Below are 14,141 nucleotides of genomic sequence, written 5' to 3'. Positions count from 1 at the left end.
TATAACCGGTTTTGGCTATACTATAATATTGCCCTCCGGTGAGCTTCAACCGGTGCCCCAAGGGCCTAGAAGCGACGCTGCATGCCCACTGCATGCTAATGCAAAGAAGCGAGGAGACTGACGACCGGACATTTTTTCCACGACCGTCGAGTGTGCTACAAGGGCGGTGGCCACTGGGAGCAGCCAACGACGGCTTCCTGGTGTGGCGAGCAGCCTCCCGGTGTTGCAAGCGTAAGGTACGGTCAGCACGATTACTACAACGCGACACCACTACTGTGGGTGCCGGCGGAGCCTACTACAAGCAAGCAGCCAACCACTGCTGGAACCGACAATGTCCATTTCTACGACACGAGCAACCACTGTTGGAACCACCGACGCCCATTGTTGCGACGAGAACCGACCACTGCTGGAACCAGCGATGCCCATTGCTGCTATCCACTACTAGGGAAAAGGCTAGCAGCAGCGCGGGTTTTAGACTTATCAGCAGCGCGGGTGCCTGCGCTACCAATAAGGCGCTACAACTAACTCTTAGTAGTAGCGCCGTCTGTACCCGCGCTACCACTATTGACTATAGCAGCAACGCTTTTCAGGAACGCGCTGCTATTATTTAGCTGTAGCGATTTTCCGGTCCCGCGCTACTGTTATATTTTTCATCATTTTCCCACTCCAGCTTTGATAAACTGCAATTTTCAGATACTAGGTACTACTAGATATCAATTTCATAAAGCATTATAGGTACTAGGTAGTATTCCCTCGGTTCGAAATTACTCGTCGTGGTTTTAGTTCAAATTTGAACTCAAACCATGACGAGTAATTTGGAACCGAGGGAGTACTAGATAACAATTTCATATATACTCAAGATGCATCCTCAAGCAGTACAAGGTGACATCGACGACAATCATCATATTTAGTTCTAGATGATATCGACGACGATCATCATATATAGTTCTACATGATATCGACGACGATCATCATATGTAGTTCTAGATGATATAGCCACACAAACATATGTAGTTCTAGATGATATCGATGATGATCATCATCCTCAAGCCTGGGCGGTGGGTGTTCCTGATAATAATTAGGATGGCCTGTCCAACACGAAGATTCTTGCCAACGAGGAATCTCTTTCACCCAACCGAGTTCAAGTGTGTGCGACCATCTGTGTCCATGCGGTAAGTACATGTGGTGACGGAGCCCCTTGTGGTAAGGCGTAGTCCAACTGAGCCTTCTTCATCAGGCTCGATACCACAACTCACAGATAGGTTCTTTGGCAATCTCTGAATAAGAAAAACATATCAATTCATAAATAGCCTCACACATACTCTTGCGGTGCACGCGCTACTGATAAACTTGTTTCAGCAGCGAGTTTCTGTTGCCCGCGCTACTGCTACTTAGCAGCAACGCCTGATTTTAAAGCGCGCTGCTGGTAAGATTCTGTGTATAGGCTTTTCCCTAGTAGTGATCGGTGACACCAGGAGCTACGAGCTGCTACACAACGGTGGCGTTGTGACCATGATCACTGCGTGCTGGAACTATTCGGGGCGATGTTGCGTTCGGGAGCGTGTGGGGCTGGAGCCGACCAGTGGCGATGCTGCGACCACAACCACTCTATGCTGGAACGGGCCGATGGCGATGCGGCAACCGTGACCGCCGCATGCTTCAATCGGCCGATGTCGAGCTGCGAGCACGTGCCGACGAGCTGCTACACAACGATGGCGCTGCGACCGCGATCTCCGCGTGCTGCAACTATTTGCTAAGAAGTTGCATGCAGGAGATGCTGCAACCGCAACCGCTATGTGCTGGAACTGGCCGACGACGATGCAACGATCGCGGCTGCCACGTGCTTGAACCGGCCGGCGTCAAGCTGCGTGCGTGGGGCAGCTGCTACACAATGGTGGCATTGTGACCGCGATCGCCGCGTGCTGGAACTATTTGGGGGCAATGTTGCGTGCGGGCGCGTGTGGTGCTTGAGCAGATCGGCGGCGATGCTGCGACCGCGATCGGTATGTGCTGGAACCGGCCAACCAGTGATGCGGCGACCGTGACCATGCTTGAACCGGCTGGCGTCGAGCTGCGCGACACAACAGCCCTGAGCGGTGCTGCAAGTGGCGCGCGGTAACAACTGGGGTCTGGCTGCTGCGAGGCATACACGGAGACAAATGGACAAGCTGCAATAACAAGCAGAAAACAAGAAGAAACATGACACGCGGCTCAAATCTCAGCATGAGTTCAATCATTCCATCGTTTCCGTCCTTATTAAGAAGCAACAGGAGACCTCACCAAGCGCTCAAACCTAGTAGTTTCCTAGTCACGATTGATAGAAAAAGGTCGCCTTTTTGGCCCCAGCACACCTCAGCAAGTGGACCTTACATGTTCCCAAGAGGACGATGAGCATTTTGAGCCAAGCCACCCTCTTCAGCACCAGCTCTTTGAACCTAGCAGACTTCTGACCACCCTCAAAGCCCCCCAATAGAACATCCCTGAGTTCGAGGGAATGGTTCTCAAGCTCCGTGTCGTGGACAAAACCCAAAACTACAAAATCCTATTAATTCCTCACCACCTAAATGCCGCAGGACTTCAGTACTTCCTATCACTATCACTTCAAAATTGAATGAAAACTGTTTCTTTCAGCCCTTCATTCATTCAGCGCATCCTATAAGCCAAATGGACTCCCGTCCGGTGTAAAAGTTATGTTAGCTAATGAAGTCTCATCATCTGGGAATTCGAGCCTTGTGTTTGAAGCAGCAAGACCATAATCAGGAATGCCGTCACCTGGGGTTGTGATAGGAGGCATATATAAGTATGCGATTCAACCCCATTTGAGAAAGAGATCATGTCGAATTGATATTGAAATGCGAATGATAACATACCCATGATGTTGCCAAGACCTGGTTCTTCCCAAGTGGCTGCTTGCTCATCAGTTGGGAATTCGAGCCTTGTGTTTGAAGCAGCAGGACCATAATCAAGAATGTCGTCACCTGGGGTTGTGATAGGAGGCATATAAGTATGCGATTCAACCCCATCTGAGAAAGAGATCATGTCAAAGTGATATTGAAATGCGAATGATAACATACCCATGATGTTGCCAAGACCTAGTTCTTCCCAAGTGGCTGCTCCCTCATCAGTTTGGCTAGCAGTTGGTACAACGACGATAGCTGTGTTGGAAGTAGGAGATCGAACTTGACCATGCGATCTGGTGCCTGGATGCAAACTGGAGGTGCGAGAGATATCAGCAGCATTTGATTCTTCGGCTTCACCAGAAATTGGAGAGGAACCTGGCACCGCACCTGGAGGTATAATTGTATGTTGCTAACTGCATCAGCAGTAGAAGGTAGAACGTTTGCATATAATACGGTACGCTGAGCTGAGAGAGATACCTCTAGCTCTGTGGACCGCAGTCATAGTGAGGCTAGAAGCTGGACCTGCATTTGACACCCCACCTGCATCTGCGGCGGTAGAAGGTAGAACATTTACATATCGTATGATACCATTTTAATAATCCGGGTGCAAAGTTGAACTGAGAGAGATACCTCCAGCTCTATGGGTCGCAGTGATAATGAGGCTAGAAGTTGGACCTGAATTTGGTTCGCCACTTGGAGGTACAATTGGTCTATTGTAGACTGCATCTGCGGCGGTAGAAGGTAGAACATTTGCATCTGACATGGTACCATTTGGATAACCTAAGTGTAAATTTGAGATGCGAGAAGTACCTCCAGCTCTATGGGTTGTAGTCATAGTGAGACCAGAATTTGAATTGGAATTCGTTTGCTGATATGGAGGTACCATTAAGTGGGAGGCTCCAAGCCCGGTTACTTGCGCTGCTCCTACTGCCGCAAACTCACTCCTAGTTGGAGATCCACCTTGATTTGCATTTAGAGTTAGAGAGAGTTGTTGATCCAAGGAACTTGAGATAAAAAACTCCATACAGTCAGAGGAACTCACCCATATAGAAGACAATCTCTGCAAAATGCTTGACGTTGTTTAGGACAGTTGGGAGCATACTGGCTTGATTTGATGCAAGAGAAATTTGCCGAGCAAGTTCCAAGTTGGCATAAAAGCTCTTCATGGCTTCGGCCTTTCCAGCTGCTTGCTGAACAAGATTGTTTATTGGCGCGCCCATCTTCAGTATGCCATTGTATATGTCCTCAGCCTTGCTTGTATTCATCATCGGGCATTCTTGGAGGTGCTGTTGCATAAAACCAATTCCCTTGCCATGAACTTCTTGAGAGCACACAATACACCGGAAGCTAATATTTTTGTTTTGAGCATGTTGCTTTCTAATCTTCACTGCAAATCTCCACCATTTCTTCTTTGCAATCGTTGGTACGTCGAATCTGTTTACAGATATATAGATAAAGAGAGAGGTGTATGTTATATTATAAAGGACAGCACTGAATAAGACATAATAAGTAGTATGAGATTTGACATACTTTGTCTGCTCAGTGATATACAGACTGAAGTAATCACGAAGCACCACCTTAATGACCTCATTTGAATTACAGTATGGATGCTCTTCCCTAAGAACAAAACAACCCATTTAGTCCTAAAATGACTAAAAAGATAATCTGAATCAACTGAGTGAACACATCAATTTCCCTGATGGCTCATATTCTGCAATTTATAAATGAGAGGCCTGATTCTGGACCATGGTTCAGCCGATCCTATGGTCGACGCCGTACGATTCAACATCCTGCTACATGTGGATTCGCGTCATGCATTATTTAACATGCAAACAGCTCCCATCATGCATTTTTTAATCAATCATGCACGGATCCTTATGAAAAGTGTCCAGAGATCAATGGTGTCGAGCGTAGGTTCGGCTGAACCATGGTTCCATATAACATTTTCGTTTATAAACTTATCAGTGAGTATGATAAATCTGCAGTTTTAATGCCAAATATGTTCTCTTAAGAATTACGAAACAGCATATGATGCTACCGAGTTTGCTCTACAGTGGCAAGATGTCATCTTACAGTTTGCTTTCCAAAAACTGTATACCCTCTTTTTTTGGCAGGACCATTGGTACGTTGATGATATTAAAGACCCATTGTTCCTTTCGTTTATAAAAAAAAGAACAAGTAAAACAGGGAGCAAAATTTTATTGATGAGGGTGTGGCAGTATGTTACCGTGTTCCTGCTGCGACATACCTTCCACAATAGTCAATTTCATCATTAATTGCTTGGATGGAAGCAAATGGTAATTCTGATTGCCCCATATCCACCACCTCTTTGAACGGGGTTCTGATTTCCTGGTCAAGGAATATTCTTGCTTCTTCAAGTCTCCTTTTGGTGATCTTTTCAAGCAGATTGCCTCTCTTCACGTGCAGAAAAAGCATCGGGTGTGCTCTCAGAGGATTAGGATAAATCTTCTTAATAAGGTTGGAGAGGCACTTTTCTAGAATATCCCATCTGCCATCACTGACTAGAGCATCAACACGTGTAACATTATATAGCTCCCTGCAAACAATCCATACCAAACAAGCTTATCTTTCTTTGCTGAAAACTAGCTTTGTAGTTTGTAAGATAACAATAACTGAGTATATACCTCATGCAAATAATTAACAAAGAAAGGACAAAGCTCAATGCTACCTGACCACGCTAACAAACAAGATGCATGGGCAGAACCTTAGTGATCAAGATTAACATGTGTCGTACAAGATAATAACAAAATGGACTCTTGCTGTATAAGTATTACCAATTCATGCACAACCATTTAAATCAAAGCAAAATCCTAAAATTCAAGGCAAAATCACAAAAAAGGCACTCTGCTGGTGCTGGTGTCTTAGTTCGTTACATTTCATAAGAAGAAAATTGCTCATGTTAATTACCTTTTATCGATGAAGGGACTTAGTAACTCAAACACCTCATCGAGGTGATGCAACACACCTTGAGTACAAACCCAGCCTATGCATAGCAATATGCACACAACCCAACACGTAGAAAGTTACCAAAAGAAAAAAAATACCATGAGATGGCTTGATACAAAAGAAAATACACGTAGAGTGCATGAGTGCTAATCTGTAGACTAAACCGCGTGGTTCATTACCTGAATCACGTTGTGCATGTAGGTTAAGCCAAACTTGTTGGATGCTAATCGCATAGTTTTCATATCAATCTATGGTTACACATGATTTCCAGATATGATATTCGCAAGTCTAAAGGTATCGTAATGAACCTAGATTAAACCAACATCACGATGACCACTAGACAGAGCAATTGATAACATGTGTCAAATCAATTCTCCATAACAGTTATGATTAGATAAAACACACACACACACACACACACACACACACAGAAGGAAGGGGACTAAGTTCGCATTATGTTCACTTCAAACTCTTTGCTTTGCATGTCATGGCTTGATAGAAAAGAAAATACACCTAGGGTGTAGGAGTGTCGATCCGCATACTAAACCAGATGGTGGATTACCTGACATTGACTTGTGCAGGTAGGTTAAGCTAAAATTGTTGGATGCCAATTGAGTGGTTTTGAGGTCAATCTGTGGTTGCACATGATTTCCAGATATGGCATGAGTTTCTCAAGTCTAAAAGCATTGTAACGAACCTAGATTGAACAAACATCACGGTGCCCACTGGACAGAACAATTGATTAACATGTGTCAACTTCTCAATTCTCCATAACAGTTAACATGATTAGATAAACCAAATACAAAGTCTAAAAGCATTGTAACGAACCTAGATTGAACAAACATCACGGTGCCCACTGGACAGAACAATTGATTAACATGTGTCAACTCAATTCTCCATAACAGTTAACATGATTAGATAAAGCAAATACACAAAAAAAAGACATGGAGAGTAAGTTTGCATTCTGTTGTGACCATACTTCAAACTTTCTGCTTTGCATGTCATGCCAAATCAACTAATAAGACGATTTTTTTTCTAAAAACATTAATAAGAACTTATCAAGAATTCAAGATGCACCATGCTATGCAATTGAACTAAGCACAGGAAAATAATATAATAGAAAATATATTCTGAGAGAAGAAACAATGGTCGTGGTAGCAACTAACACAATACATATAGCAGAAGAAACAAAACCAACAAAACGTTCAGCACGCCTTTAAAATTAGAGACCCTTGAGCGAAGGTAAGTTGATCACACGAAACTCATCTTGCTATCTGTCGTTAATTAATTAATACTGAAAGGCCGCATGAGGTTGTCGTCAGTACATTACCAAACTAATCGGCTCCAGTTGACTGCCGAAAAAACTAGAAGCATAAATGTATGACCGATATCCCCTGCTCCGTTTAACGATACCACTGATTGGGCAAAGGGACTCCGAGTTACGAGTTGACACAAACGAAAGGGGCATGATTTATTACAGAATTTTGGTAAGAGAAACTTGCGTGGGTCCGTCCTCACCATGTTTCGTCTTCGTTCTGCTGCATCGGCGCGTCAGTGGTGCTGGCCCGTTGCAGATTGTGGACCTCTTGCTCCCTGCGAGCAACATACGCACGTTACGTGAGATGATAACCTCCGGTCCAAGCGAATCACCGTACCGTTGCTGCAAATCAGAAAATTCTACTACGAATCTTACGTGGACACCCTCGGCGGCACATGAGGATTGGTGGAGCTCGAAGCTGCTCCCGTGACCAGCGCGTTGCTTCCATCCCTGCAGGAGAGAGGGGAGTGCCGATGAGGCGAGGCCACCGAGACGCAAAATCAACATGCTAGGCGGAAGCGAAACCAAACAACGACCCCAGGCGCGGAGGGCGCGAGAGGATCAAACCGTAGACAATGCAATACGAGCTTACATGGCCGCCGCCGCCGCCGGGTGTGACGGATTGGCGACTCCTGCGCCGTCTATCGCCCCTCGCCATCCCCGTCCCTGCAGCGTGCAGGCAGAAATCAAACCCGTGGCCGTGGTGCTGGTTTACACGGGCAGCAGAGAGAGCCTCACCCTGACCCGTCCGCCTCGCCCGCCATGGACGATCGGCAGGAGACGCTAGAAGAATCCTAAACCTAGGGCCGGCAGCGGGGTAGAAGAGGGGGTTAAGCCAGCCTCGCCGTCCCTCCCTTTGGTGGTGCGCGGAGGAGGGGGAAATGGGAGGGGGGAGGGGCTCTGCTAAAAGCGTGGGAGGGTGCAGGCAGGACAGAAGGGCGAGGGAGGCGGTGTTGTTTCGTGACGGGGGTATCCCGGTAAATTACTTCATGCCCAGGGGCGTTAACTCACTGGGAGGGACCGTCACCCGTCGTGCACTTGTGTTTCCTTTTTTTCTTTTTCCTACGCTTCAGTGTGCTGTGCATGCCCCCGGAGTAGATTGGATTGGAGGCCTTCCGCGCCCGGTACGCGGCTTTTTTATTTGTCGATTTGCGCCCGGTATGCGTTTTGGTCACGCTAATCTAATACGGAGCAGTTCGTTCATTCATGTTCGTGATCGTACAGAGTCCATGAACAAACACTCGTCTGAGACGTACTACTGGAGAGCACGGGCACCTATAGCAAGTCGCACAAACTTGATGGCAACGCCACCCTGGTAGCCAACTAAATCGTGCCTCTCCCCGCAACATACTACACTCCTAAGTACAGAGTACATACCTTCATTAATGTGTGTTGTGTACTATGACAATACTGCCCCTGCGGTCTACTCCTCCCACCCATCTTTACATGGCGCCCCCTCTTCCTCTGACAAGAGAGCAGCGCAGCTTTTACAGGCCACAGCCGAGTCCAACAGCCGCGCTAGGAATTGGATTGGAGTTTGGAGGGGCGGGGCGGATGGATGGATGGCTCGCCCTTTTAGATGTGGCTTCTAGTTCTAGTTCTAGACCAAGGAGAAGGTCATCTTTCTGCAATCCTGATGACCGACGATTTCCTCTGGTCTCTACTCTCTACCAATGCCAGCCCGCCGCTTCAGCATCTGCCCCTGGCCTGTGTTCCATGGGGTAGTGCCCAGCCCAGGCATGAACACGCGTTTGTTTGCTTCCAGATTGGTACTCAAAGAAAATTTGGTAAAAATGTTCACTCGAACGGAAAAAAAATGGCAGTATTTTGAAAAGTCTATGACAGGATGAATATCACTTTAAAAATAGGTGTTGTCATGGCTTGCTTTATTTCAACTCAAATAACGATGCATCGTCCAAAATAAGGCTATGAATAAATGAGGGAGAATTATCGGTCCACACGACAAGAGGACCAACTCTAACCCTGCTAGGTAGCTCATGAGCCAAGCGATCCGACTCGTGCGCGCAATGCTCAATAATAACATGACCAAAAATTATTACAAATCCCAAAACAATCATTTAGAATAGGGCCGCTACTGAGTTAACCGCTCCTTGACCGGTTCTGCACAATTAGAATGAACAATTAGTTTATGAATACTCAAGGATTTTGTAAGTTGCAGCCCCTTCTTCACCGTCAAAGTTTTCGCTGTGTATGCATTTGTTGTTGTCCCCATATAGTAGATTTCAGCTACGATAAAGTCGCCAACACCATCTCTCAAAATCTCACCAATGGAGGCAGTATTCCCTTCATAACCAAACGATGCATCTATATTCAACTTGAGTGTACCTTGCGGTGATTTAGCCCACATTACCTCTTTTGCCGAATAATAAATAGTGCATGAAAAATGAGCTTGCATGTTGAATTCATTTGGTTCTAAGTAGTTTGAATGCTTGATATAGTTTCTAGACACTTGTACGAGTTGTTGCTATCAAATTTGTCAAGTTTTATTAACCTCTTTTCGTGGTCCAAAAATTTCAGAAAATTTTCAGGAAAATGAACATGTTCAGGGGAGCTCCTCGAGCCAAAGCTTGGCACGGCAGGCATACCATGAGCCACGGGCAAGTTCGGTATGGGTTACCGAGGTGAAATTGTGCTAGTGGTCGTGCGACACTTTCATGATATGTGTTGTCATCAAATAAGAATTTGATCAATATATTGAGAATGCCGAGATGACCGCCTTCCCACAAATAAGTGCACTCAGCAGTACCACCTTACAGATTCATTCACGCAGAAATTTAAGTATTGGTCTGCACTTCTAGAGTCCTTTTTCATCTCTATGAGAAATTCTATAGTATGTCTCTAGAAGAATTTTGTGATGCATACAAAATTCCGTATTGGGGTTCGCTCGCTGAACCGTGGAAATCTGACTATGATGCATTTCTTAGTAGTCTTTGCAATGTCGAGGATAGGAGTGTGACACAAGCTAGGATTGGAAGCATTCAGTTCCCGTTATTCGTTACCTGGCAATATTCAGTGGGAGGTGTTTAGTTGGCAAGCATGATTGTAGTGCACTTTGCGCTCCTGATTTGAGTATTCTTCATGTTGCTGTAAATGGCAGTAGAGACTTTAACTTTTGGGCCATCATTGCATGTCGGTTAAGCCGAAACACAGATGATGGTGAATTATATGGAGGAATTTACGCCTCTCACGTAGCCACAAGATTTGGAGTTTCCATTAGACCCAGTGATCTTGTACTTCTCCATAGAAACTTAGACTTTGAGGCAATGCAATGTCACAATTTTATCCAGTATGGGACACATGAATATAAATATAACCTGACATTTAATAAATAGCATGATGACCCTGTTATTTTGCCCGCGCCTGCTCTCTTTGATTTTTAGAACAAACAAAGGCATTTTGTCTATGAGGACGAGGCCCGGGAGCACAACACGGCAGTGGAGGCTGCTCGCCTTGTTGAGGAAGGAGCACAGAATGCCACCCCTAGTTATCATTACGACTACTATTCTGGTCAGAAATGGCCATAGGCCAAGTTAGGAGAAAAACAAAAAACAAAAAACTCCAAACTTCAGAAAAAATAAAAACTTAAAAATATATTTCAGTGTGTTTTTTATTTTATTTTCTTTATTTTGGTTGTCGTGAGGAGAAGACTTTGTAAAGATTGTCAATTGGCTCTTATATGCTTTGTTGTTGATCTAACGAAGGGTAATATTTCTTTATCTTCTCCTTTTAATAAAGTGTTTGCAGATTTCAACTTAGTCCACGGCACACTTGCACTATTATTATCTTCACATTATTCTATCGTGCAAGTGAAAGACAACAATGACGATGATTTGATGAAGTGATTGCGGTAAAGGAAAGCTAGTATGAACTCTTATTGTTTTAGTTTTTGTAAATATGTTTAGCCCAATAGTCATGATTCAACATATTATGGGTAAACATGTTTTTGATGACAATTAGAGATTATAGTTGTTCATGCCATGCTTGAGTAGCTAGGAATGGATAATGATTTATCTTCTGTATCAACATGCATTAAAATGATTATGATGTAGTATGAGAGGATGGTATCCTCCTCTGAAGAATTCAAGTGGCTTGACTTGGCACATGTTCACGTATTTAATTGATTCAAAACCAATGCAACCTTTATGATATTTATGTTCAGAGTATCTATATCATACTCATACTCATGTTCAAGGTTAATTATTCACAATGCATGATTATGACTGTTGTCGCTTGATGTCTACTACACAACTTTATTCTTTTAGACTCTTTTGGGCCTTCAAGCGCAAGTTTTGTAGGATGGTAGCAAATTTTTCTCAAGTGGATGACCTAAGGTTTATCAATCAATGGAAGGTATAGGATGAAGATGGTCACTTTAAAACAACCCTGCAATCAAATATAAGAAATCTCTTGTGTCTCCAATACACCCAAAATGATAAATTGTATAAGTGCACTAGTTCGCCGAAGAGATGATGATACAAGTGTAGTATGGATAGTAGATATAGGTTTTTGTAATATGAAATAATAAAAATAGTAAGATAACAAGCAGTAAAAGTGAGCACAAGCAGTATTGCAATATTGCAACGCTTGGAAACAATGCCTAGGGTCCATACTTTCACTAGTTTAGGATGCATAATGGCAAGTAAGATGGCATGTCCCTATAAATTCAACCGCCAAGGCCAAATACTTTGTATCCGAGTCCCAAATGGTTACTGCAGGAACAAAGCAAAATATAACTCTTAAATGACAAAAATGGACATTGCCAAACTTGTATAGAGTTTACAATGCACAAAATAGTCCCAAGATCAGCGACGAATGGACATAACTGGGAAAGAAACTAGACGTCAATGCATTGTTAAGTGAGCAAGTAGATAAATATAATAAAGAAAATAGTTCATGACAGAAAGTTTATTGTTCTGACGCCATACTAAACAGCACATTATATACAATATCGCTTAGTAATTAGTAGATGCCATTCTCCAGAAAGTTTGGAAATAGTAAACAACTAAGAATGTGAAATCGAAAGTATGATAAGAATAGAGAGACAAAAGAGTCATGTGGAATCATCACATATATAAATAAGCAGCAGGATGAGTGTAACATAGAAATGTTAATTGGTAAGTACTAATGAGAATTATCTAATGATGCTAATTACGGTTCAATATACTACTCCTTCATAACAACATACTAATTATTTGAAAACACTTGATTCGAATTGAAACAAAAAAATTCGCAAACTCTGCTCTTGGGATTTAAGTCAACCATATGCCCAAGATCATTGGCTTATCCCTAACTTGTGAGAACATTAAAAATTACTTTCTCTATAACACAAAAAACATCTAATATACAAAAGAACAAAAAATCTTGATCTAATAAAGATTACTTTCTCCAAGGCCAACTTTATTTTTTTTTGAGATGTAGCCACAAGAGTGCTCTTTCTACATGAATAGCAATGAACTTGAACAGATGAGCTAAGATTTCCTTCGAATAAACCTTGATGGCCTCCTAGAATCCCTTTCACTACTATTTCAAGCTAAGCTAGTGAACTACAGATTCTCTACATGTACTCTTATAACTTTTCAAGAACGAATGCCCTAAAATAAATTGATGTAGTAGATGATAACACTAATATGTCATCACAGGAAAGCATAATTCAATGAAAGAAAAGAAAGCTTTACAAGTTGATTAGAGCCACCATTGGTTACTGTAACACCACAACACCAACACACAATGCAAGAAGCATGCCCTTACAGATCAAATACATAAGCAATTTCACCAGAGAGTCATTTTTCTTCGAGCACAGTAGAACTAAATAAAAGAACAGTGTTTTACCAATGCCGCATAGAAGATGGTTGTGTATGAAATCGAGCTACAAAGTGAAGAGCGGGGTAGTAGTTGGTGGCGTAGGGAATTTTTGGCGAGAAAACCATATGATCCAGTCAAGCCCACTACATGAAGGTGGAGAAATGGCAGCAGGGTTCAGGTTCGCATAATGAATTTTGTTCAAATCCTTTAAAGCATCTAGTTGCTCAAATATATAAAGAGCAAAATAGCCATATTAGCTCACTCGCTGATCCAAAAGAAGAAATGAAGAAATAAAACCATTAGCTATTGACTGATCTCAAAAAATGAAGAGATCGCAAACGGTGATAATGATGGGGAACGAAGCATGGAAATAAAAAAATCCTGCGAACACCCAAGATCTAATCTAGGAGATGCAAGGCAACAAGAAGGGAGTGTGTCTACATACCCATGTAGACCGAAAGCGTTAGCGTCGTAACGCGGTTGATGTAGTCATACTCTTCACGATCCAATCCGATCTAGCGCTGAACGATTGGCACCTCCGAGATTAGCACACATTCAGCTCAATGGTGTCCTCTCCTTCTAGACACAACAAGAGAGGGAGAGGATGTAGATGAGATCGAAACCAGCACGGCGGTATGGTGGTGGTGGCAGTAACGGAATTCCGGCAGGGCTTCGCCAAGCGCGTACCGGAGGAGAGGTGGGAGAAGTTGGGAGCGACGGAGGGCAAGGGTGGAGGTGCACGGCTGCTGATGAGGACATCAATACCATTGTTACACCCATAGCCCCTGCTGCAGATACTGGACCAATCACTAGATCTCGCGCACGCCAATTGAATTACCAGGTACTTTTGTTTCTTGGTAACAATTCTAATGTTCATGAGAATATGATGCTGTCTAAATTGGATACATTTGTGTTGATTACTAATGAAGGGCCTATCGTGGACAAGAGGGATGAACACTGGAGTAGAAACACACATGGAGATGAAGGCGCGTGCGATGGGAACCAGAACGGTGTTTCTAGTGCAGATTTCAGTACTTTGAAGCCTCCTTCATGACATACAAGAACATAGACGAAATATACAAGATGCCTGAAAGTGTGTTAAGTCGACTAGAGGGGGGTGAATAGGCGATTTT

This window comes from Triticum urartu, chromosome 6, assembly GCF_003073215.2.
Source record: "Triticum urartu cultivar G1812 chromosome 6, Tu2.1, whole genome shotgun sequence".
NCBI classification, from domain to species: domain Eukaryota; kingdom Viridiplantae; phylum Streptophyta; class Magnoliopsida; order Poales; family Poaceae; genus Triticum; species Triticum urartu.
The sequence above is the reverse complement of the archived record's forward strand: the minus strand, read 5'-3'. Positions refer to the sequence as shown.